Source organism: Sus scrofa, chromosome 16 (genome assembly GCF_054392235.1).
Source record: "Sus scrofa isolate SSC_HxYL_T2T_F1_AM1 chromosome 16, Sscrofa_HxYL_maternal_Yorkshire_Landrace_v2.0, whole genome shotgun sequence".
NCBI lineage: Eukaryota > Metazoa > Chordata > Mammalia > Artiodactyla > Suidae > Sus > Sus scrofa.
The window spans coordinates 43,064,521-43,091,985 of record NC_139398.1 but is presented as its reverse complement, the minus strand read 5'-3'; the positions used below and the strand labels follow the sequence as shown (position 1 = coordinate 43,091,985).

Below are 27,465 nucleotides of genomic sequence, written 5' to 3'. Positions count from 1 at the left end.
TTATTATTATTAAAATAAATGTTTTGTATATGAGTTCCACCTCACATTGTATACCATGGATTTAAAAATCAAAAGTAAAAGATGATATATTTTTAATAATGTGTGCTTATGATTTTACATTTAATGAAAGCTTATTTTAAAGAATTTGGAAATTTTGTAATTTGTAAAGAAAAGTACTAGGGTATCATCACCCATAACATTATCATTCATAAATAACTTTTTTTTTTTTTTTGCTTTTTAGGCCACACCTGTGGCATATGGAAGTTCCCAGACTAGCCTACCACCATAGCCACAGCAACACTTGATCCAGGCTGCAGCTGCAACCTACACCACAGCTCATGGAAATGCTGGATCCCCGACCCACTGAGCCAGGCCAGGGATTAAGCCCTTACCCTCATGGATACTAGTCGGGTTCATTTCTGCTGCACCACAACAGTAACTCCCATAAATAACTACTGTTGACATTAAGATGAATTATGTTATACTATTTTTCTTACTAAAATATATAAATGTAAAACTATATCTAGAAGTACATATGAAGAGACATAAGTATACTTTATAAAACAAATTATATTGTGCATCTAAATTTATCTTGATTTTTCACCTAATTTTTGACATCTTTGCTAATGCAAATTTTAAAGTACAGTTGATTTATAATGTTGTGCCAGTTTCTGCTGTATAACAAAGTGACCCAGTTATATATATATATATATATATATATATATATATATATGTGTGTGTGTGTATTTATATTTATAAATATATATACATTTTTTTCTATTATCTTCCATCATGTACTATCTGAAAAGACTGGCTATAGTTTCCTTTACTATACTGTAGAACCTTATCGTCTATCCATTCTAAACGTAATGGTTTGCATCTACTAACCCCAAACTTCCAGTCCATACTACTCCCTCCCCTCTCTCCCTTGGCAACCACAAGTCTGATCTCTATGTGAGTCTGTTTATGCTTTGTAGATAGCTTCATTTGTGCCATATTTTAGAATCCATATATAAATGATATCATATGGTATTTGTCCTTATCTTTCTGATTTTCTTCACTTAATATGAGAATCTCTCGTTGCATCCATGTTGCTGCAAATGGAATTATTTCATTCCTCTTTGTGGCTGAGTAGTATCCCATTGTATACACATACCACATCTTCTTAATCCATTCATCTGTCTATGGATATTTTAGTTGTTTCCATGTTTTGACTATTATGAATAGTGCTGTATCAATGAACATAGGAGTACGTGTATCTTTTTGAATTATAGTTTTGTCCATATATATGCCCAGGAGTGGGAGTTCTATATTTAGTTTTCTGAGGAACCTCCATACTGTTTTTGATAGCGGTTGTACCAGTCTACATTCCCACTAACAGTGTAGGTTCCCTTTTCTCCACACCCTCTCCAGCATTTGTTTGTGGACTTTTTAATGATGGCCATTCTGACTGGTGCAGTTTGGGTTTGCATTTATCTAATAATTAGTGGTGTTGAGCATCTTTTCATGTGCCTATAGGCCATTCATGTTTTCTTTGGAGAAATGCCTATTTAGGTCTTCTGTCCATTTTTTATTGCATTGTTTGTTTGTTTGTTTTTGGTTTTTTGTTGTTGAGTTGTATGAGTCATTTGTATATTTTGGAGATTCACTGCTTGTCAGTCACATCATTTGGAAATATTATCTCCCATCCTGTGGGTTGTCTTTTCATGTAGTAGAGCAGATTACAGCCAAAAAGAACTGCGAACCTCAAATCCTAGTAAAAAGGAGTGTCTAGAAAAACCAGAGTCAAGAGAAGAGACAAAAACAATAACGTTAGAGAAGATTTTAAACCCTGAAAGCAGGGTATAGCAAAAGTAAATTCAGTCTAATTCCTAGGCAGATAAATATAGAACCTCACACCAAGGGCTTATCCACCTCAGTTTCTTTTACCTCACACAGCATGCCTGACTTGAACAGAAAATTACAACGTATGCTTAGCAGCAAAAAAATACAGTCAGAAAATATAAAGCAAGCATCAGAATCATATTCAAATATGGAAGATATTTTGAAATTATCAGACCTGGAATTTTAAAATAACCATGATTTGGAGTTCTCTCGTGGCTCAGTGGTTAATGAATCCGACTAGGAACCATGAGGTTGCGGGTTCGGTTCCTACCCTTGCTCAGTGGGTTAACAATCTGGCATTGCCGTGAGCTGTGGAGTAGGTTGCAGACGCGACTCCGATTCCACGTTGCTGTGGCTCTGGCGTAGGCTGGTGGCTACGGCTCCGATTAGACCCCTAGCCTGGGAATCTCCATATGCCGTGGGAGTGGCCTAAGAAATAGCAAAAAGACAAAAAAATAAAATAAACATAAAAAAAACCATGATTAATATGCAAAGGGATCTAATGGAAAAAAGAGGACAACATGCAAAAACAGATGGGCAATGTAAGCAGAAAAATGGAAACTAGGAAAGAATCAAAAGGATATGATGTAAATCAACATCACTGCAACAAAAAAGAATGCCTTTGATGGACTCATCAGTAAACTGTACATATATAAGGAAAGAATCAGTGACCTTGAAGATATGTCAATAGATACTTTAATAGCCTAGAACTGTAGGAAAGTGGTAAAATTCATAGTGTACGTGTAATGGGAACACCAAAAGGAGAAGAGAGAAAGGAACAAAAATATTTTAAATATTTGAAGCAAAAATGGCTGAGAATATTCCAAAATTAATGATAGGCATGAAAGCACAGACCCAGGAAGTTTATAGAGAACAACAAACACCAAGATGAAAAAATGCCAAACGTTCTACACCTGGGTATAGCATCTACGATTTTGAAATTGCAGAAAATCAAAGACAGAAAAATCTTGAAAGAAGCCAGAGGAGAGAAAAAACTTACATACAGAGGAACAAAAAATAAGCATTACATCAGGCTTTTTGTCAAAATCCATACAAGCAAAAAGAGAGTGAATGGAAATATTCAAAGTCTTAAAAGTGAAAACCCACCAAACTAGAATTCTACATCCAGAGAAATTATTCTTCAGAAGTGAAGGAGAAATCAAAACTTAGAGAAACAATAACTGAGGAAATTTGTCATCAGTTGATATGCCTTGAAAGAAATGTTTAAGTTCTAGAGAGAAGGAAAATAATAAAATGAGAAATTCAACTCTACCTAAAGAAAGGAAGAATATTACAGAAAGGGTAAATGAAGAGAAAATCTTTGATAGCTCTTATTTCTAATTGACCTAATGAATAATATGATTTGATCAAAATAATAATAGCAACAATGTATTGGTTTATTTTAGCTTCCAGATAAGTGAAATGAAGGACTACAATGTAACAAAGAATGAAAAGAACTGGGAACACTCTATTATAAGGTAAGGCACTGCTCATAAAGTGGTATAATTTATTTCAAAGTGGAATTAGAGTAGTTGTAAATGTGTAAGGAAAACCAGGGTACTCTGAAAAAAGTTTGAAATGAAATTGTAATTTATTTATATCATAAAAAAGAAAATGAAATCAGATAAAATACTCAAAAGCAGAGAAGATTGGAAAAAGAGTGAAAGACAAAATCACAGACAGTGAATAGAAAACAGTTTCAAATATGGTAGTTTTGTTTGTTTGTTTTGCTTCTTTTAGTGCTGCACCTGAGGCATATATGTAGGTTCTCCAGGCTAGGAATCGATTCAGAGCTGCAGCCACTGGCCTATGCCACTACCACAGCAATGCCAGATCTGAGCCATGTCTGTGACCTATACCGCAGCTCATGGCAACGCTGGATCCTTAACCCACTGAGTGATGCCAGGGATTGAACCCACATCCTCATGGATCCTAGTTGGGTTCATTAACCACTGAGCCACAAGGGGAACTCCCTAAATATGGTAGATGTTAGTCCCAAAATATCAATAATCATTTTAAATATGAATTGTCTAAAGATACCAATTAAAAGATAGAGATTTTGGAATGGATAAAAAACAGGATGCAACTACAGGTTGGCCCCAAGAAACTCTCTTTAAATATTAAAGACACAGAAAGATTAAAAATAAAGTGATAAAGATAGTCAATACTAATTGGAAGAAAGCTGGAATGTCTATAACATTGTAGACAAAGCAGACTTAAGGGAAAATTATCAGGGATAAAGAAGTCAATTCTGTAACAAGACACATCAATCCTTAATGTGTATGCACCTAACAAGAGAACACCAAAATACATGACACAAAAGCTTATAAAACTGAGAAGAGAAACAGACAAAATCACTAATACAGTTGAAAACTTCAACACCACTCTATTGGTAATTGACAGATCCAGCAGGCAGAAAATCAGTAAGGATTTAGTTAAATGAAATCACTCCATAAATCAACTAGATCTAATTGACAATTATAGAATACTCCATCCAACAACAGTAGAATACACATTCTTCTCAAGCTCACATGGAACATTTACTAATACAGACTAAATTCCAGGTCATAAAACACACCTTAACAAATGCAAAAGAATAAAAATTATACAATGTATGCTGTTAGACCCCAGTGAAATTAAACGAGATATCACTAACAAAAAGATAGCAAGATAGTGGAAGATCCCCAAGTATTTTGAGATTAAATAACACACTTCTAAATACTACATGGAGAAATGAAGGCTGAATAGAAATATTAAAATATTTTACTAAATAAAAATGAAGTACAACTTATCAAATTTTGTAAGAAGTGCTCCAAGAAAAATTTATAAAATTGAAAATATATATTAAAATGAATATCCAAAAATAAGAATTTCAGCAGCTATTTAGAAAACTAGAAAAAAAAGAACGAATTAAAACCAAGTAATCAGGGAGTTCCCACTGGGACTCAGGGGTAATGAAACCAACTAATATCCATGAGGATGCAGGTTCAACCCCTGGCCCCGCTCAGTAGATTAAGTATCCAGCACTGCCCTGAGGTGTGGTGTAGATCACAGATTGGCTCAGATCTGGCATTGCTGTGGCTGTGGTTCAGGCTAGCAGCCGCAGTTCTGATTTGACCCCTAGCCTGGGGTTGAATATACCATTGGTGTGCACCCCCCACGCAAAAAAAGAAAGAAAGAAAAGAAAAGTAAGCAATAGAAAAGAAATAATACAAATTAGAACAAGAATCAATGAAATTGAAGACAAAATCAATCATAGAAAATCAGTAAAACCAAAAGCTGTTTTTTTTTTTTAAAGATCAGTAAAATTGATTAAATTGTATCCAGAATAACCAAGGGGAAAAAAGAGAAGACAATTTACAAATATCAGAAATAAATGAGAGAGGTCATTTCTACTGTCCTATGGGTATTAAAAGGCTAATAAAGGAATATTATCAATAATTATATGGCCATATATCAGAAAACCTAGATGAAGTAGACTAATTCCTTGAAAGATAATTTACCAAAATTTGCACAAGGAGAAATAATCTGAATAAGCCTACATTTATTAGAGAAATTAAATCATTAATTAGTAACCTTCATAAACAAAAAGCACCAGGTCCAGATTTAATTCACTGATGAAATCTACCAAATATTTGTGAAACAATGACACCAATTCCACATAGTCTACTGCAGAAAATAGAAGCAAAGGGATTATATCCTAAATCATGCTGAGACCAATTACCCTAATGCCAAAACCAAGCAAAGGCATGAAAAGAAAGGAAAATTACAAGATTACATATCGATATGCCTTGTGAATAAGAATATAAAAATCCTCAGCAAAATATTAGCAAATGGATTTCAATAGTGGGTAAAAGTAATTATACACCATCACCAAGTGGGGTATTTTTCCATGTATACAAGACTAATTTAGTGCAATCCTCCACATCAACATTCTGGGAAGAAAAATCATATTATCCTATCAATAGAAGCATCAAAAACATCTGACGTAATGCTACACGCATTTAGGATTTTTTTTTATTATTTGTATTTTTAGGGTCATACCCACAGCATATGGAAGTTTCCAAGCTAGGGGTCTACTCAGAGCTGTAGCTTTCACCCTACACCACAGCCACAGCAACTTGGGATCTGAGCCACGTGTGCGGCCTACACTACAGCTCATGGCAACACCAGATCCTTAACCCACTAAGGCAAGGCCAGGGGTCGAACCCATGTCCCCATGGATACTAGTCAGGTTCATAACCACTGAGCCACAGTAGGAACTCCTCATTAGGATTTTAAAAAAATACTTAGGAAACTAGGAACAGAGGAGAATTTCTTCAACTTGATAATGAATATCTGTGAAAAAACCGGCATACAGTTACCATCATAATTTATGATGAAAAACTAGAGACTTTGCTCTAAATTGAAAATGAGGCAAGGATGTCCCCTCTCACTACTCCTATTCAACATCACACTGAATATCTTATTTAATGTAACAAGATGAGAAAAGCAAAGCATACACACTGGGAAGGAAGAAATAAAAGTTTGTTTGCAGATGCCAAGATCAAGTATGTTGAAAATCCCAAAGAACTGACAAAAAAGCCTCCTGTAACTAATAAATGACTGTAGCAAGGTTGCAGAATACAGGGTTATTCCCCTATTTAGGAATATATATATATTCATTAAAAATATATTAAATGCTTCTGCATTCTAGAATATGTGTTGAATATAAAAAGGTGACTAGGACACAGCTGGTGCCTTCAAGAAGTTTCAAGTCAACTACCAAACTATAGGTGGCAGAGGAATATCCTGAATACCCTATTTTAAAAACAGCTACTCAGAGATGGGATTAAGATGGAGGAATAGAAGGACTGGAGCTCAACTTCTCTCCTAAAAACAACAAAATTCACAACTAAAGGCTGAGCAACTTTTTTTTTTTTTTTTTTTTTTTTTAGGCTGAGCAATCTTCAACCAACTGGACCAGAAACCTTAAAAAAGATAACCTACTCCGTAAGACAAAGAGGAGACCACATCAAGAGATAGGAGGGGTGATTACGTGATATAAACAACCCCATACTTCCCAGGTGGGAAGCCCCACAGACTAGAAACTAACTGGTTCACAGAGACACACCTACAGGAGTGAGAGTTCTGAGCCCTACATCAAACGCCCATGTGTGGGGATCTGGCACTGGGAGAAAGAGCCCCTGGAGCATCTGGCACTGAAGGCCAGTGGGGCTTGTGTGCAGGAGCTCCACGGGACTGGGGGAAATGGAGACACCATTCTTAAAAGGCACACACAGACTTTCACGTGCACTGGGTCCCAGGGCAAAGCAAAGTCTCCATAGAAATCTGGGTCAAACCTGACTGCAGTTCTTGGAGGACTTCCTGGGAAAACAGGGGTGAATGTGGCTTGTTGTGACGGAAGGGCACTGGAAGCAAAGCTCTCAGGAATATTCAGCAGCTGTGCCTTTCTCTGGAGGTGGCCATTTTGGGAAAATCTGGCCCCACCCATCAGTACTGAGAAGCACCAGGGCAGACAACAATCCAGGCAAGGTCACAGCCCCACAACTCAGTAAACAGGCTGCCTAAAGACCCCTCAGGCACAAAGCCAGCTCTAATCCCATCCAAAGCCCCACCCACCAGAGGGATTAGAATCAGCTCCACCTACCAAGGGGCAGGCATCAGCCCCTCCCCTCAGGAAGCCTACAGCAAGCCCCTGTACCAACTTCAGCCACAAGGGGGGAAGACACCAGAAGTAAGAGAGGCTGTAAAAGGTCACGACACCAAAAACCTATAAAAATTAAAAGAGAACTACAACTCAGATGAGGGAGAAAGAAAAAAACCCAGAACATCAGCTAAGCGATGAGGAGATTCTCAGCCTCCAGGAAAAAAACTTTAGACTATTGATGCTGAAGGCAAAGATGGATAACTTACAGGAAACACTGAGCAAAGAAATACAAGATATAAAACTTAAGAAGAGATGCAAAATGCAATAACTGAAATAAAAAATTCACTAGCAGCAGCTAAGAGAAGATTACAGGAGGCAAAAGAACGAATAAGCAAGGTGGAGGACAGATTAGTGGAAATTACGAAAGCGGAACAGAAAAGAGAACAAAGACTGAAAACAAATGAAGAGAGTCCCAGAGAAATCTGGGACAACATTAAACGCACCAATATCCATATTATAGGGGTGCCAGGAGGAGAAGAGAGAGAGAAGGGGACAGAAAAAATATTCCAAGAGGTAATAGCTGAAAATTTCCCTAACATAGGAAAGGAACCAACCACTCAAATCCAGGAAGCACAATGAGTACCATATAAAATAAACCCAAGGAGGAACACATCAAGACACATATTAATCAAACTGAACAAAATTAAAGACCAAGAGAAAATATTGAAAGCAACTAGTATCATGTCATGATAACTATACATAGACAACCCTAAGGACTCAACCCAAAAACTACTTGAACTGATTAATAAATTCAGCAAAGTAGCAGGATATTAGATTAACATTCAGAAGTCAGTTGCATTTCTGTATATCAGCAATGAAATATTAGAAAAGGAATACAAAAATACGATACCTTTTAAAATTGCACCTCACAAAATCAAATACCTCGGAATACACCTGACCAAGGAGGTAAAGGACCTATATGCCGAGAACTATAAAACTTTCATCAAAGAAATCAAAGAAGATGTAAAGAAATGGAAAGATATTCCATGTTCCTGGATTGGAAAAATCAATATTGTAAAAATGGCCATACTACCCAAAGCAATCTACAGATTCAATGCAATCCCTATCAAATTACCCATGACATTTTCCACAGAACTAGAACAAACAATCCAAACATTTATATGGAACCACAAAAGACCCAGAATCGCCAAAGCAATCCTGAGAAACAAAAACCAAGCAGGGGGCATAACTCTCCCAGACTTCAAGCAATATTACAAAGCCACAGTCATCAAAACAGTGTGGTACTGGTATCAAAACAGACAGACAGACCCATGGAACAGAATAGAGAACCCAGAAATAAACCCGGACACCTATGGTCAATTAATCTTTGACAAGGGAGGCAAGAACATAAAATGGGAAAAAGAAAGTCTATTCAGCAAGCATTGCTGGGAAACCTGGACAGCTGCATGCAAAGCAATGAAATTAGAACACATCCTCACACCATGCACAAAAATAAACTCCAAATGGCTGAAAGACTTAAATATACGACAGGACACCAACAAACTCCTAGAAGAGAACATAGGCAAAACACTCTCTGACATCAACATCATGAATATTTTCTCAGGTCAATCTCCCAAAGCAATAGAAATTAGAGCAAAAATAAACCAATGGAACCTAATCAAACTGAAATGCTTTTGCACAGCAAAGGAAACCAAAAAGAAAACAAAAAGACAACTTTCAGAATGGGAGAAAATAGTTTCAAATGATGCAACTGACAAGGGCTTAATCTCTAGAATATATAAGAAACTTACACAACTCAACTGCAAAAAAGCCAATCAATCAATGGAAAAACGGGCAAAAGACCTGAATAGACATTTCTCCAAGGAAGATATACAGATGGCCAGCAAACACATGAAAAAATGCTCAACATCACTAGTTATTAGAGAAATGCAAATCAAAACTACCATGAGATACCACCTCACACCAGTCAGAATGGCCATCATTAATGAGTCCACAAATAACAAGTGCTGGAGGGGCTGTGGAGAAAAGGGAACCCTCCTGCACTGTTGGTGGGAATGTAAACTGGTTACAGCCACTATGGAGAACAGTTTGGAGATACCTTAGAAATCTATACATAGAACTTCCATATGACCCCGCAATCCCACTCTTGGGCATCTATCCGGACAAAGCTCTACTTAAAAGAGACATGTGCACCCACATGTTCATTGCAGCACTATTCACAATAGCCAGGACATGGAAACAACCCAAATGTCCATCAACAGATGATTGGATTCGGAAGATGTGGTATAAATACACAATGGAATACTTCTCAGCCATAAAAAAGAATGACATAATGCCATTTGCAGCAACATGGATGGAACTAGAGACTATCATACTGAGTAAAATGAGTCAGAAAAACAAAGACAAATACCATATGATATCACTTATAACTGGAATCTAATATCCAGCACAAATGAACATCTCCTCAGAAAAGAAAATCATGAAATTGGAGAATAGACTTGTGGCTACCTGATGGGAGAGGGAGGGAGTGGGAGGGGTCAGGAGATTGGGGTTATTGGATACAACTTATAATAGATTTACAAGGAGATCCTGCTGAGTAGCATTGAGAACTATGTCTAGATACTCATATTGCAGCAGAACAAAGGGTGGCAGAAAAAAATGTATACATGTAACAATAACTTGATCCCCATGCTGTTCAGCGGGATATAATAAAAAATAAATAAATAAAATAAAATCGTATGTTGAATGAAAAAAAAAGAAGCAAGCAAGCAACTAGGCCAAAGAAACAACATACAAGGGAACCCCGATAAGGTTATCAGCAGATTTGTCAGCAGAAACTCTGCAGGCCAGAAGGGAGTGGCATGATACACCTAACGTGATGAAAGGAAAAAACCTCCAACCAAGATTACTTTACCCAGCAAGGCTCTCATTCAGATTTGAAGTAGAAAGCAAAACCTTCACAGATAAGCAAAAGCTGAGAGAATTCAGCAACAGGAAACCAGTCTTACAACAAATACTAAAGGGACTTCTCTAGGCAGAAAAGTAAAAAAAGCAACAGGAAGCAAAACTACCACAAATGACAAGGCTCACCAGTAAAGGTATATATACAGTAAAGATATGAAATCATCCATGCACAATTATGCCACCAAAATCAGAAATCAAGAGAAGAGGTGGGTACAAATGCAGGACATTGGAGATGACCTTGCAATTAAGAGAACAACAACTTAAAACAATCTTATATACATATAGACTCTTACATCAAAATTTCAGAATAACTGCAAACCAAAAATCTACAATTGATGCACAAACAAATGGGAAATATCAACTCAAATACAACACTAAAGATAGTCATCAAACCAGAAGAGAGAACAAGAAATGAAGGGAAGTAAAAAGAGCAACAAAAACAAATCCAAAGCAATTAATAAAATGGCAATAAGAACATACATATCAATAATTACCTTAAATGTTAATGGAATAAATGCCCCAACCAAAAGACACAGACTGGCTGAATGGATACAAAAATAAGATCCATATATATGCTGTCTTCAAGAGACCCACTTCACTTCTAGGGACACATACACATTGAAAGTGAGAGGATGGAAGAAAATATTTCATGCAAACGGGTATCAAAAGAAAGCTGGAGTAGCAATACTCATAACAGAAAAAATAGACTTTAAAATGAAGAATATCTTAAGGGACAAAGAAGGTCATTACATAATGATCAAAGGATCAATCCAGAAAGAAGATATAACAATTTTAGATATCTACGCACCCAACATAGGTTAACCACAGTATATAAGGCAACTGCTAACAAGCTTAAACGGACAAATCAACAATAACACAATCATAGTGGGAGACTTTAACACCCCACTTACAGCAATGGACGCATCATCTAGACACAAAATCAATTAAGGAAACACAGGCCATGAATGATGCATTAAACCAGATGGACTTAATAAATATTTATAGGACATTCCATCCAAAAGCCACAGAATACACATTCTTCTCAAGTGCACTTGGAACATTCTCTAAGACTGATCACATCCTGGGCTACGAATCCAACCTATAGAAAACATATCATAACTTTAAGAAAACATATCAAGCATCTTTTCCAACCTCAACACTATGCGACTGGAAATCAACAACAAGAAAAAAATCTGCAAAAAACACAAACGTGGAGACTCAACAACATGCTATTAAACAACCAATGGATCACTGAAGAAATCAAAGAGGAAATTAAAAAATACCTAGCAGCAAATGACAACAAAGATACAACACTCCAAAACCTACGGGATATAGCAAAAGCCGTTCTAAGAGGAAAGTTTATAGCAATACAAGCCCACCTCAGGAAACAAGAAAAAGCCCAAATAAACAAGCTAACTTTACATCTAAAGCAGTTCAAGAGAGAAGAACAGACAAAACCTAAAGTTAGTAGAAGGAAGGAAATCATAAAGATCAGAGCAGAAATCAATTAAATAGAAACAAAGAAAACCATAGAAAAGATCAATGAAATGAAAAGCTGGTTCTTTGAAAAGATCAACAAAATTGATAAACCCCAAGCCAGACTTATCAAGCAAAAAAGAGAGAAATTATAAATGAAAATCAATAAAATTAGAAATGAAAAAGGAAAAGTAATAACAGACATCACAGAAATACAAAGGATCATAAGAGACTACTATATGCAACTATGTGCCAATAAAATGGAAAACCTAGAAGAATGGATACATTCTTAGAAAAGTACAATCTTCGAAGACTAAACCAAGATGAAATAGAAAATATGGATGGACACATCACAAGAATTGAAATTGAAACTGTGATTAAAAAACTTCCAACAAACAAAAGTCCAGGACCAGATGGCTTCACAGGCGAATTCTATCAAACATTTAGAGAAGAGCTAACAACTATCCTTCTGAAACTATTTCAAAAAATTGCAGAGGAAGGGATACTCCCAAACTCATTCTATGAGGCCACCATCACCCTGATATTAAAACCAGACAAAGATACCACAAAAAAAGAAAACTACAGGCCAATTTCACTGATGAACATCAATGCAAAAATCCTCAACAAAATACTAGCAAACCACATCCAACAATACATTAAAAGGATTGTACGTCATGATCAAGTGGGATTTATCCCAGGGATGCAAGGGATCGTCAATATCCACAAATCCATCAGTGTGATACACCACATTAACAAACTGAAGAATAAAAACCATATGATCCTCTCAATAGACACGGAAAAAGCCTTTGACAAAATCCAACACCCATTTCTGATAAAAACCCTTCAGAAAGTGGATATAGCGGGAACATATCTCAACATAATAAAGGTCATATATGACAAACCCACAGCTAACTTCATTCTCAATGGTGAACAGCTGAAAGAATTCCCGCTGAGATCAGGAACAAGACAAGGATGTCCACTCTTGCCACTACTATTCAGCATAGTTTTGGAAGTTCTAGCCACAGCAATGAGAGAAGTAAAAAAAATAAAAGGAATCCAAATTGGAAAAGAAGAAGTAAAACTATCACTATTTGCAGATGACATGATACTATACCTAAAGAATCCTAAAGACTCTTCCAGAAAACTGTTATTAGAGATCATCCACGAATTTGGCAAAGCCACAGGATACAAAATTAATACACAGAAATTGATGGCATTTCTATACACTACCAATGAAATACCAGAAAGAGAAATTAGGGAAGCAATCCTGTTTACCATTGCATCCAAAAGAATTAAATACCTAGGAGAAAACCTACCTAAAGAGGAGTTCCCGTCGTGGCGCAGTGGTTAATGAATCCGACTAGGAACCATGAGGTTGCGGGTTCGGTCCCTGCGCTTGCTTGGTGGGTTGACGATCCGGCATTGCCGTGAGCTGTGGTGTAGGTTGCAGACACGGCTCGAATCCCGCGTTGCTGTGGCTCTGGCATAGGCCAGTGGCTACAGCTCCAATTCAACCCCTAGCCTGGGAACCTCCATATGCCGCGGGAGCGGCCCAAGAAATAGCAACAACAACAACAACAAAACAACAACAACAACAACAACAAAAAAACAACAACCTACCTAAAGAGACAAAAGACCTATACTCTGAAAACTATAAGACACTGATGAAAGAAATCAAAGATGATACAAATAGATGCAAAGACATACCATGCTCTTGGATTGGAAGAGTTAATATTATCAAAATGACTATACTACCTAAGGCAATCTACAGATTCAGTGCAATCCCTGTCAAATTACCAAGGACATTCTTCACAGAACTTGAACAAAATATTTTAAAGTTTGTTTGGAAGTACAAAAGACCCAGAATAGCCAAAGACATCCTGAAAAAGAAAAATGGAGCTGGAGGAATCAGGCGCCCGGACTTCAGACTATACTACAAAGCAACAGTCGTCAAAACTGCATGGTACTGGCACAAAGACAGACATATAGATCAGTGGAACAGGATAGAAAGCCCAGAATTCAACCCATGCACTTACAGCCAACTAATCTATGACAAAGGAGGCAAGAATATACAATGGAGAAAGGACAGCTTGTTCAATAAGTGGTGCTGGGAAACCTGGACAGCCACATGGAAAAGAATGAAATTAGAACACTCCCTAACACCATACACAAAAATAAACTCAAAGTGGATTAAAGTCCTAGATATAAGATCAGACACTATAAAACTCTTAGAAGAAAACGTAGGCCAAACACTCTCTGACATAAACGACAACACAAAAATAAACTCAAAGTGGATTAAAGTCCTAGATATAAGATCAGACACTATAAAACTCTTAGAAGAAAACATAGGCCAAACACTCTCTGACATAAACGACAGCAACATCTTCTCAGATCCAGCTCTTTGAGTAATGACAGCAAAAACAAAAATAAACAAATGGGACCTAATCAAACTTCAAAGTTTCTGCACAGCAAAGCAAACTCTAAACAAAATGAAAAGACAACCCACAGAATGGAAGAAAATCTTTGCAAGTGATTCAACTGACAAGGGATTCATCTCCAAAATTTATAAACACCTTCTGCAGTTGCTCCATACCAAAAAAACAAACAACCCCATCCAAAAATGGGCAGAAGATCTAAACAGACAGTTCTCCAAAGAAGACATACACATGGCCAAAAAACACATGAAAAGATGTTCAACATCACTCATTATTAGAGAAATGCAAATCAAAACCACAATGAGGACCACCTTACACCAGCCAGAATGGCCGTCATCCAAGTCTATAAACAATAAGTGCTGGAGAAGGTGTAGAGAAAAAGGAACCCTATTACTCTGTTGGTGGGAGTGTAAATTGGTGCAACCACTGTGGAAAACAGTATGGAGATTCCTCAGAAAACTAAACATAGAACTACCATTTGATCCAGCAATCCCACTCCTTGGCATCTACCCAGAGAAAACCATGACTCACAAAGACACATTTACTCTGATGTTCATTGCAGCACTATTTTCAATAGCCAAGACATGGAAACAACCTAAATGTCCATCGACAGAGGAGCGGATCAAGAAGCTGTGGTACATATACACAATGGAATATTCTTCAGCCATTAAAAAGAACGAAATACCAGCATTTTTAGCAACCTGGATGGACCTAGAAATTATTATGCTAAGTGAAGTCAGCCATACAATGACACCAACATCAAATGCTTTCACTGACATGTGGAATCTGAAGAAAGGACAGATGGAACTTCTTTGCAGAGGAGATACTGACTCACAGACATTGAAAAACTTATGGTCTCCAGAGGAGACAAGTTTGGGGGGTTGGGGGGTGTACTTGGGTTGTGGGATGGAAATCCTATGAAATTGGACTGTGATGATCATTATACAACTATAGATGTGATAAATTGATTTGAGTAATAAAATAAATAAATAAATGAATAAATACAAAAATAAATAAAAACAGCTACTCAGACCCCATGACTGGCAACTGTGAGTCTGTAGGGCCAGTGCAGGCAGTCTTCAGTTTTTATAAGTAAACCTATATGGCACACTAAGACCATACTTATAGAACCCTGGTCTCAGGATAGGCAGTGTGAAAACTAGTAAGAAAAAAAATGCAGTAGGTTAGGTTGGAACTATGACATAGACATGGCCTCAGAGCTGTATAAAATTGATAATTTATTCTAAGTGCATGGTTTCCCACAGTGCAATTTGAATAGGCTAAGATTCCAGCAGTGGTCCTGGAGTTGAGTAGCTGAGTCATACTAAGCATATTTTGCATAGGTTGCTGTGGGGGCACAGAGGGGAACGGACAGCAGGGAACGGAAGGTTTCATAAAAGAGTTCAAAAAGACTTATCTACCCAAAGAAAAGGAAGGCTATTACAAAAGGAAGTATCACTTTCAGAGGCCCAGAAGAAGAGACAGGCAATCTTGTAGGGAGCCAATAATTCAATTTGCCCATCAAATATTATGGAGAAAAAAATACAAAAATGAAAGCTAGAGTTGGTTGGGAAACAGTTATAAGTAGTCTTGCATATGATGCATTAACGAGTTTGAGCTTCATAGTGAGTGCAAGGGGGTCACGAAATGGTTTTTAAGCAGAAGGATGCAAGTCTCAGATTCCTACCTTAAAGGGATTGCCATTTAGAAAACAGATTAGGAAAACATAAACTTGGGACTTTTGCAACTGAAGCATGATGGGCTTCTTAAGCTTTCCTGAATTTTCGTAGGAAGAGAACAGTTTCTAATTTGGATGCCACTTAAAATTGATTCCTATCCTGAAACTTATTATGTCATTCCCTGTATCATACCGTCTGTGTTTCCTGAGGTAGAAGCTATCGTTATTTTTGTCACTTGAGCCTTCCCAAGATTTTGATATTTACTCATTTCACTCCCTCTAATGATGATGTGTGTTATGCATTAGGATAAAAGAAGATGGTCAATAATCAGCAATAATCAAGGCACTGTATCTGGCAACATATAATGAAAAATATCATCACAACCACTTCCCAACCTGTCCAAAAGATCAGGACACCTTATTAAGAGTGAAAAATCCTTGAAAATATGGAGGTTTCCTTGCAGAATTTGACTCTGATCACAAAATTAGGGCAAACACTAAATCAAGATAACTCACGATAGCATGTAACAAATATCAGATGAGTGGTACCAGCAATAAGTGCTTCAGAAACTTCCACGTGCAGACTAACAACTGGGGAAGAGGATGCTATTTGCAAGAGGTTGTCTCACCAGGACCCTGAAAGAGAGACAAGTGCAGAAGAGAAAGGGTGACATCAAGAAAAGGCAGTATGAAGGGGAAAACTAGTGACACTTTTAAAATTGCTTCTATTCAAAGCTACTAAATAGATTGCTTATGCAGTTTTCTTTCCCCCCCCATGCCCTCCCACAAATGACGTGTTTTAAAGGACAGTTTTTGTGAGCTCCACCAATCATTTTAACATGATGTAGCCAAACTGGAGAGGAAACAGAGATACAGCACAATTCAACATGATTTGTTCTGAGAGTTGTCTTTGTTTTATTCATTTTTGTTTCCAAAAACTTAGAGCCCAGTGCACAGTAGATATTTAACAGAATGTCCGTTGAAGAAATGAATGAAGCCAAGAGTTACTTACAAGAAGTCCCCTGGGGGGAGCTCCCATCATGGCTCAGGGGAAACAAATCTGACTGGCATCCATGAGGACGCAGGTTTGATCCCTGGCCTCGCTCAGTGGGTTAAGGATCCACTGTTGCTGCGAGCTGTGGTGTAGGTTGCAGACGTGGCTCAGATTCTGCATTGCTGTGGCTGTGGTGTAGGCCAGCAGCTATAGCTAAGATTTGACCCCTACCCTGGGAACCTCCATGTGCCACAGGTGCGGCCCTGGAAGACAAAAACCAAAAAATAAAAATAAAAATAAATAAATAAGTTCCATAATGAAAGTTACTGTAAACTTAATTCCAAAATTTAATTGTATGAAGAAAATATCTATAAATAAGAACTTATTGTTTTGAACGCTTCTTTAAATACAAATTTTCAAGAGAGAATTGAACAATTATCCCATTATTTTTAAAAGAGATTCCAAATTCTTTTGCTTTAAACTTTGGTTATTTTTTTAACAGATAAGTTTTTCCTAAAATTAAAAGACTATAGCAAAAATAACCAGGAGAGAAATGATCACAAATGTCTATCAATGAACAAATAATATCAGCAAAAGAAGAGCTTACTGCAACCTTATTTGAAGAGCTGAACTCATTGTTCTTGAATGTGCCAAATTCCCTTGCACAGACCCAGTCTCTTTGATGAAGCCATCCTCCTTCCTGCCCATTCTGGCTGCCCAAACAACTTAACTAGAAGCTGGAGCTTCATTGTAACCAGAATCCCAATTTGCACACACTGGAATGTACTGAAGTAATTCTGGTCTTTCATCTTATTTAACTACTGAGCTTAGGTTTATATAAATTCATAATTGCGATTCCACACTTCACGAAAAACATAAACAAAATTAGAAACTCTGGACAGCAAAGATAATAAATGTTCAAATGGTGCCCTACAGATAAATCATATAGATACAGGATTTCAAACATCAGCCAGTGTGTGGTTCCAAGTCCTTTGAAAAGAAATAGTTCCTCTGTGACAAGCTGATGTTAACATTTTAATTAATGAGAAGCAGCCAAATAAAAAACACTTATTCGCTATTAAATTATTTTCTAAATTAAGCCATACTAGGCTTGTGTTTAAACTCTATTTTCCATTAATAAATTTCCTTTAAGCTATATACGTAGCTTTCAAAACGTTGATATTTATATCACTCACTAAAGTATATTCCGAAAATGTCATTTTCTCTAAAGTGCAGACTGCTGTAAGCTTTATGTTACCTGAAATCCTTAAATACCACTTCAAGGTCATGAAGTTGATTCTCATAATAGAAAGTCTTTTTGTTAATTTTTACTTACAAATTTAGGAGCACAAATTCCATACAATACTCTGGTTCATGCCCTGGGTAGCCCAGTGGCAAGACGGAACTCTTGCTTGATGTATCTTTATTGTTTCTCTGCCACTGTTATGGCTACTAAAAGGTCAGCCAGAGCTTATGGCACCAAAAGGTCATTTTTGTTATTTTAAAGAGAGAAGTTTTGACATATGATATATTATGAAGAGAACAGACGCTAACTGATGTACTGTAATCCTAATCATCCACATCTTTTATTTTTTTAGAAGAAAGAAAAGGGGTAATTTTGGTTTTAATGTGGAAAAAAAAAACCTTTTAAAAACATGCAAAATATAAAAAGAATAAGTTACATTCCCTGTGGCCCACTTAACAAAATGTATAATTTTGGTAAAAGAAATTAGTGATCTAATTACAGCATTTCAGCTCATTTGCATCACTCCTTTAGTTTTTGCTTATCCATGACATGTCTCGATTTTTGAGTATAGTCCATAGCTTGGGGAAGGAATTTTTGAAAATTATAGGCTCATCACTAGAACAAAGGGAAGTCAGTTCTTTCATAGCTATCTTCTCCACTTTAAGACAAGAGACTATGCAAAAATCTGAACTTGGATCCAATTTAGTGGTCATAAGAATGTTCTGTACAAACAAAAAAATAATAAATCAATGTGATGAATTCAGAAATCTTATAGTTGTTGTGATTGTCAATTATTAGCTGAGAAAAAAAAAATCCTGGGTTTATATCATTGAAGAACTAATGGTATCATTACAATCTCTAAATACTAAATACCAAACCTGAGGAATGTTTGTTTTTGTTTTGTCTTTTTAGGGCTGTACTTGCAGCAAGTTCCGAGGCTGGGGGGGTTGAATCGGAGCTGCAGCTGCCAGCCTACACCACAGCCACAGGAACACTAGATCTGAGCCACATCTTCGACCTACACCACAGCTCATAGCAATGCCGTATCCGTAACCCACTGAGCGAGGCCAAGAATCAAACCCTCATCCTCATAGATACTAATTGGGTTCATTACCCCTGAGCCACAACAGGAACTCCAGGAATGGACCTTAATCCAGACTCTATGAATAGATTAGGTTGTATGGGAAAACTGTGAAGACTGGAACAAAAGTTTACATTAGTGGGAGCAAATCCATGGTTCTTGTCAGATTTTCAAAAGGAACTGTGACAAAATCCAAGTTAAAAAATATCAGTAGCTGAGTTGTGATGTGGAAGCTAGAAATTTCTAAATAGTCCAGTGTGCTCCAAGAAATTGTTTCTCTTTCATTCGCATTTATTACTTACTTCTTTGAGTAATAAAATTAACAATTTATAGCATGACTATTTTGGGACAGACACTGTGCTGAGTGCTTCTATTTTGCTTCATAAGTTATCTGTAAACATTTCACATATTATCTTTAATTCTTACAACAACCCTGGCAGTTAAATACTATGATCACCATATTTTAAATGAGAAAATTAGAGCCATATCCTTTACCTTAATACTTGAATAGGACATCTAGATCCTACTTTTCAAACATTTTTAGCAGATGAACTTTTTTCTCTAAATGAAAATTAACATAGAACCACAAACAGTGAATACATAAGTTTGTAATTTATACGTATGCCTTTTTCTTAAAATATAGTATTTACCCTAAAGGCAATCAATAAGAGTTTTATTTATCTTCAACACAAAAATTTGTAAGTAGAGATTGTAAATGAGAACCAGCAACATTATATCAGCTTCAACATCCAAATTATTTGTTTTATTTTGGATTGCAATAGGTAAAAACAATTTTGCATCACATAGAACAATTGCAAGTGACAATAGTTTTTAAACAGCTCATCCTGAAATTTTGTGATGCTCTTCAGTTTAACTCATCTGGAAGACTAAAAGAGAAGTAGTAGAAAATTGTTTCAAGGTTGAATCACGAACATTATCCAACATCTGCTCTTAATCCTTAATTGTTAAATTTTCAAGTTGAAATTGGCTGATGAACAGTTCCTCATCCATTTTAAATTATCATTCTTTGGAAAGTAATTTTCGAACAGATCTTTTATACATTCTGTGTTCAATAATGTCAGTTTCTAAATTTAGCCACATCACTCTATATCAAAGTTTCAAGTCTTTCTCACACACACATATATATAGTTTGCATCTCCAATAATAACTTTAAAGCTCTGTTTTGATTGCTGATACTTTGTCTTCAATTCTCAGTATGTACAAAGCCTTTGATATACTGCTATATAGAGCTTCTCTTGCTTACTCCAAATTTATCAAGATATATATGAGAGGGAAGCAATGTTATATCTGAGCTAATTTTAGTTAACAATGTTGCTGTATTAAAAAAACAAGAGTGTTTCTTGTTTACTTGAAGTATTTGTACTAACACCTTGTCATGGAATAGTCAATTTCCATTCTTTAAAAAAAAAAAATCTAAGTTTTAAAACTCATTGCTGCATCACTACAAATAGTTCTGAAAAGTCTGCAATTTAAAGATCAGATGTAATAACATATATCATTTTTATGACATTTATCTATCACTATTATGAAAGATGATGCATCTTAAGGACTAGCATATTTATCTGTCTTCCAAACAATGATATAAAACCTATATGCATATTTCTGCTACAGCTGTTAGAAAACTACTATTCCTATATTCTTTGCCATTGTCCTCACTCACAGCCATCATTAGATCTTTGCCAACATATTTAATGATGACAAAACTTTAACTGTTCTTTCCATATTATGTACTTTTCCAATGTTTTACAAGTAAGAGACTTTATATTGTACTCTAATGCATTGTACAAAAATTATTGCAAAATCTGTGATACTCCTTCCGTTTCCTAGTTATATCATTAAGATTTCATATGATATTAGACTTCTATTTACTAATATCTTGGATGTGCACTCTTGAATTATCTCTAGGGTATATCATGAGGCAACAGTACTAGTTGTATTTTCATCACTGCCTGTCCACTTCACATACTTGTTGCAATGTCTGTAGTAAAAAGCTTAAAAATATTTTCCTAATAGTGCATGATTCTCCTTCAAGTCTCATAGATTAAGTTCTGAAAAAAAATCTATGAATGCATTTCAGTAGACATGTTGAAACTTTGCTGGATACATTTTTATAAGACTATGTTTAAAGTATCTATAAAGAAATTGATAATATCATTTTATGCTTGTTTATGCTTCAAAATAATTTAGCAGGAAACATAAGACAATTTTGTAAAATACTGTGAGACTCATCTATCCTTTAAAAAATGAGGCCATTATAGATTTAAAAAATGACTTTTGTGTCTTCAACTCATTTTCTGTGAGTTTTTAGAACTGCTTCATTGGATGCTTATTAGTACAGATAATAAGAGCTGTGTATTTAGTTGATACGTATAAATATGGCTTCACTAGTCACTTCATTTTGAACCTAAACAATCTCATCAAATCGACTGTTAAATTTATTCTTTTAGATTTCCCCTTTTTAAGTAGTTTCAAAGAATACAATTCTGGAGTTCCTATTTTGGCTCAGTAGTGGTAACGAGCCCAACTAGTATCCATGAGGATGTGGGTTCGGGTTCGATCCCTTCCCTGGCCTCACTCAGTGGGTTAAGGATCCGGCATTGCCATGAGGTGCAGTGTAGGTCACAGACATGGATCAGATCCTACATCCTATGTTACTGTGGCTGTTGTGAAGGCCATCGGCTGCAACTCCGATTCAACCCCTGACCTGGAAACTTCCATGTGCCACAAGTGTGGCCCTAAAAAGCCAAAAAAAAAAAAAAAAAAAAAAATACAATTTCACTTTACCCTGGACCCACGTAAAATTTTAAAATTTAGGAGTTCCCATCGTGGCGCAGTGGTTAATGAATCCGACTAGGAACCATGAGGTTGCGAGTTCGGTCCCTGCCCTTGCTCAGTGGGTTAACGATCCGGCGTTGCCATGAGCTGTGGTGTAGGTCGCAGACGCAGCTCGGATCCCGCGTTGCTGTGGCTCTGGCGTAGGCCGGTGGCTACAGCTCCGATTAGACCCCTAGCCTGGGAACCTCCATATGCCGCGGGAGCGGCCCAAGAAATAGCAACAACAGCAACAACAACAACAAAAGACAAAAAAAAAAAAAAAAAAAAAAAATTTTAAAATTTAAAGTGAATACAAAAGCACAACAAATTTAACTCAATCCTAAACACAGAAACAAGACAAGTAAAATCAAAATGTAAGTTTTGTGCAATTACTCTCTGAGCCTATTGGGATTAAAGATCATTGTATATATGCAAGATATTGGCCAATTTGTCATCATTAGCACTGATACAAATAACTATTTTTGAGCACTTATCATGTGCCAGGACTGTGCTGCATAATGGAGATAAAACAAGCAACGAAAAAGAACTATCCAGACTCTCATTATGGTGATTTTAATTTAAATAAAATGTTTATGTCTCCTCTGACTATCTCAATAAGTGATTGAACAAGGATTTTTTCATACCTTTCTTTTAAAGTACAGCTTGGTCTTCAAAGAAATTTAGGAGATGCCAATATGTAAATTAGATCTTCTAATCAATATCCCTCCTGCCCATTCAGCTTTCCCCTTTCAGACAAGGTTCTGAAGCCCTCTAGGTATCTGTGAAACACAATTTGAAAATCACTGCTTTGGATTTATTGTCTCACTTACTCACTTACAATTGAAAGCTCTCATCTACTTTAGAATCAGGTATATCAAGCACACACTATACATCATAGATAATTTTCATTGTATTAATTTACTGTCTATAATGGAGTGGTTTTCTTTGCAAAACTGCATTTGCAGTTTGAGTCACTAGTAAAATTGACAGGTTCATTAAATGTGTTACCTACAAATATTAATTTGATATAATGTTTATTTCAATTGGAAAGTTACGTAGAACCACATCACTTTTGTTTTCTGACTACATGAGCACCTTGGAAACTAGCCTATTGCTTTTACATGGCAATTCTTCAATCAACATGTGTTGAATACTCCCTAATCAAATCAAGTGATAATTTAATCAATATATATTTAGGTCATAATTCATTATAAATTACAAATGATATTAAAATAGGTTATCAATGCCTTTACATATTGCTCATGTATCTTGATAATTTATAGATAACATCCCAAAAGATATATCTTATTAAGAATTCTATCAGAAATTGTACTACTAAATAATTGTTGAAATACTGAACAGTAAATAATGAAACATGATTATTATTTAATGATATATAATCAGTTAATCAGTCAACATTTCTAACAGCTGCAGAGTATGGTATTCCTATAAGATATGTCACATATTGCATATTTTAAAAGAACAAAAAGGAAATAAAAATATATGTCAGTGCTATTAATATAAAAACAAGCTCTGTGCACTAGTATTTTCCAAGGGTATAGGATGGAGCAGATAAAGAGGTGTGTTTACTTCCTCGTTATTTTCCTTTTTCTCAGCACAGGTAATTAGAGATTTTTCTTAAACATGAAAGTGGTTTCCTCTTTCGCATCAAAATGATGTTGAGAGAAAAGATGTCATATTAGTCTGAGTGATAAGACAAGAAAGGTCATTGAGATGATTAAATGATGACACTTGTAGAGCCTTGACTGTACCGTTATGCTGCGTGGTTTAACCCATACTTAACACAGTAATCAGGTAAGTACACAAACATGAACTCATCCAAAAACAAAAGTGCTCTAACTAACATATTAAGTTTCGCTGATCCTAAAAGAACAACAGGTCTCATTCCAGTCTTGCTCATTATAGGTTTGCTCTGAAGGGGAGAGGTGGTCAGACCTGTCAGGGGAGGACTTGTTTGGTCTCTTTGTGTGGTATTTATAGCCTGGTCTGGTTAATGTCAATCTTCACTTTATTGGTATTCTCTTAAATCCTGAAATTTTACCCAGACTTTTCCTTATAAGCCAAATCTTTTCATAGAAAACTCCATGTATATTTTCAGCAATACTCCATGTATATCTTCTGCATCTTCCTCATACCTTTTTTTTTCCTATTTATCCATCTATTTTGATGCTCAGTGTAAATTTCACCTAAGATTTCAAGTTCAACTTGAGTATTTGCTATTTATATACATGTGTGCTTTCTCCCCACTCTGTAGTAACCAAAATAAACAAAATTCCATTTTCAGAGTCACAAAGGCTGAGTCTTTACTGATAGCCATTGTTAGTAATGAAAGTAGAAAAAAACCCGATCAATCAACTGAGGGAGACAAGAGTTTGTAAGCAACAGTTTATATATCAAATAACATTATTCCATTTTCCATGGGGTGTATAAAAATGAAATAATTCATAACATACAAAAATCAGATCATATTTTGTTTACCTATGCCTATTTAAAAATAAATAAATCTTTGACATCTCTTTTTAAAAATAAGTACCTGGAATACTCTTAATACCTAAATTCCTTCACTATCATTCCCTCAGCACTTTATCTTTCTCCTCTACTGGTCTTAGTTGGATTACAATAGATTAAATGTTAAGAAAGTAAAAGAGATTGTGTGAAACTTAACATATATATTAGTAGGAGGAAAAAAAAGCAATCTAACAGGGTACTACTGAATTCTAATTTATTTATTCAAGGTTAGTCATATTTTTATATCCTTTTATCAAAATACATGGGGGACGGAGATATTTTTAGGAAAGTACTAAGTAGAAACTGAGGGTGATTTCTTCCATTAATGCTGCTTCAACCACTAAAATGAGCCTGTTTTAAAGGCAGCACCATTATGAGGAGTTATCATTTGTGATAATACAAAATATTTGTTTTGAAGTTCCTAAGAAGGTAGTGGATAGAGGTTTAGAAAAAAGTTAATTTGAAACACTGTAAACCAGCTATGATAGAAAAAATAATCATTATAAAAAATAAAATCAATGAAAAAAAGAAAAAAGTTAATTTGAAACGTATCTTTGTTTAGTCAACTTTTATAACAAATCATAAGATTGCTTAAAGACAGTTCTACTTCAACTCTTGGGCATCCAAGAACTATAATAACATTTTAAAAATTAACACCAAGAAAGTCTTCATATTCTTTATATACATACAACAAAGGATTTGTTTTTATATCATGTCACATTCAATATTCTTTTGCTTTCTTTTTCTCTAGGTTTTAAAGTCAATTAATGGCTGTTTTGAGAGTTACTTTTGATAGATATTCATATTTATACTGATCTTGTTTTCTAATTTTTTTCCCCACTGCATGCAGAAGTTCTACGCCAGGTATCGCACCTGTGCCACGGAAGTGACAACTCCAGATCCTAACCACTAAGCCACCAAGGAACTCCCTTCTAATTTTTAAAGGTTAAATTGTTACATTTCATGTCATTATGTCATTTAATTTTAAAATCACAAATTACTATACAATGTCAGTGAGTTAACTGAAGAAGTTCCCAGTAAGTCTTTCTGGAGTTTTAGGAGCACAGACACATTATCATTTCAAGATTTTTTGTTCTTATTCATGCATTCAATGATATGAAGAGTTGTGACTGTAAATGTCTCCATGGCCCTAAAAATATGTATCTTCCCACTGATTAATTCTAACACCAAACCCTACCTACCTCTTCTTATGTGACTCAGATCTGCTAATCCTTTCCCATCTACCTCTTTTAGTTATTAATGTATTTCATAATTTCCTCTCCTGTGATTGAACCAGTTCTGTGACACAGTCTTTACTTCTGATCCTAATCATTTTTATCCCAAATGCCATTGTTTTTTCAAATGTGGTACCTACAGGTGTGGTGAAAATATCTAAATTGGCATCTACTCTTTGATAACATTATCCTATATCTCCTATCAACCATATAGTAAGTTATTACTGGTTTTAAAATCTTTCTTTCAAATTCCTAATATATAGAGACCAACTTCTAAGTTACCTGTTGCCTAATACACAACATACCAAACCATTGGAAATACTCATTATTTACTTAATAAAATGTCTTCATTTCCCAAAGATTTTACAAGTAAAGTTCTTTTTTTATAATGATGTTTATTTTTTCCATTATAACTCATTTACAGTGTTCTGTCAATTTTCTACTACACAGCAAGGTGACTCAGTTACACATACATGTATACATTCTTTTTTCTCACATTATCATGCTCCATCACAAGTGACCAGACATAGTTCCCAGTGCTACACAGCAGGATCTCATTGCTTATCCATTCCAAAGGCAATAGTTTGCATCTATTAACCCCAACTTCCCAATCCATCCCACTCCCTCCCCCTCCTCTTGGCAACCACAAGTCTGTTCTCCATGTCCATGAATTTCTTTTCTGTGGAAAGGTTCATTTGTGTCATATATTAGACTCCAGATATAAGTGATATCAAATGTATTTTTATTTCCCTTTCTGACTTACTTCACTTAGTATGAGAGTCTCTAGTTCCATCCATGTTGCTGCAAATGGCATTATTTTGTTCCTTTTTAAGTTTGAGTGGTATTCCGTGGTATATATATATACACCACATCTCCCTAATCCAATCATCTGTCAATGGACATTTGGGTTGTTTATGTGTCTTGGCTATTGTGAATAGTGCTGCAATGAACATGAGGGTACATGTGCCTTTTTCCAGAAAAGTTTTGTCTGGATACATACTCAAGAGTGGGATTGCTGGGTCATATGATAGTTCTATGTATAGTTTTCTGAGGTACCTCCATACTGTTTTCCATAGTGGTTGTACCAATTTACATTCCCACCAACAGTGCAGGAGAGTTCCCTTTTCTCCACACCCTCTCCAGCATTTGTTATTTGTGGATTTATTAATGATGGCCATTCTGACTGGTGTGAGGTGGTACCTCGTGGTGGTTTTGATTTGTCTTTCTCTAATAATCCAGTGACGTTGAGCATTTTTTCAAGTGCTTGTTGGCCAGCTAGTATATATTCTTTGGAGAAATGTCTTTTTAGGTCTTTTGCCCATTTTTCAATTGGGTTGTTGGCTTCTTTGCTGTTGAGTTGTATAAGTTGTTTGTATATTTAGAGATTAATCCCTTGTCAGTTGCATCATTTGAAACTATTTTCTCCCATTCTGTAGG

The 27,465-nt window shown here is 35.8% G+C and overlaps 1 long non-coding RNA gene across 1 annotated transcript; it reads right to left on the bottom strand.

Moving 5' to 3' along the window:
- Positions 1-1,581: 1,581 nt before the first annotated feature.
- LOC102165980 (uncharacterized) lies at positions 1,582-23,043 on the bottom strand. The gene is made up of 3 exons (XR_297817.4): positions 22,909-23,043; positions 16,625-16,744; positions 1,582-1,770 (listed from the first exon to the last, which is right to left on the bottom strand). It is a non-coding gene; the product is annotated as an uncharacterized LOC102165980 (long non-coding RNA).
- Between the last annotated feature and the right edge of the window lie 4,422 nt (positions 23,044-27,465).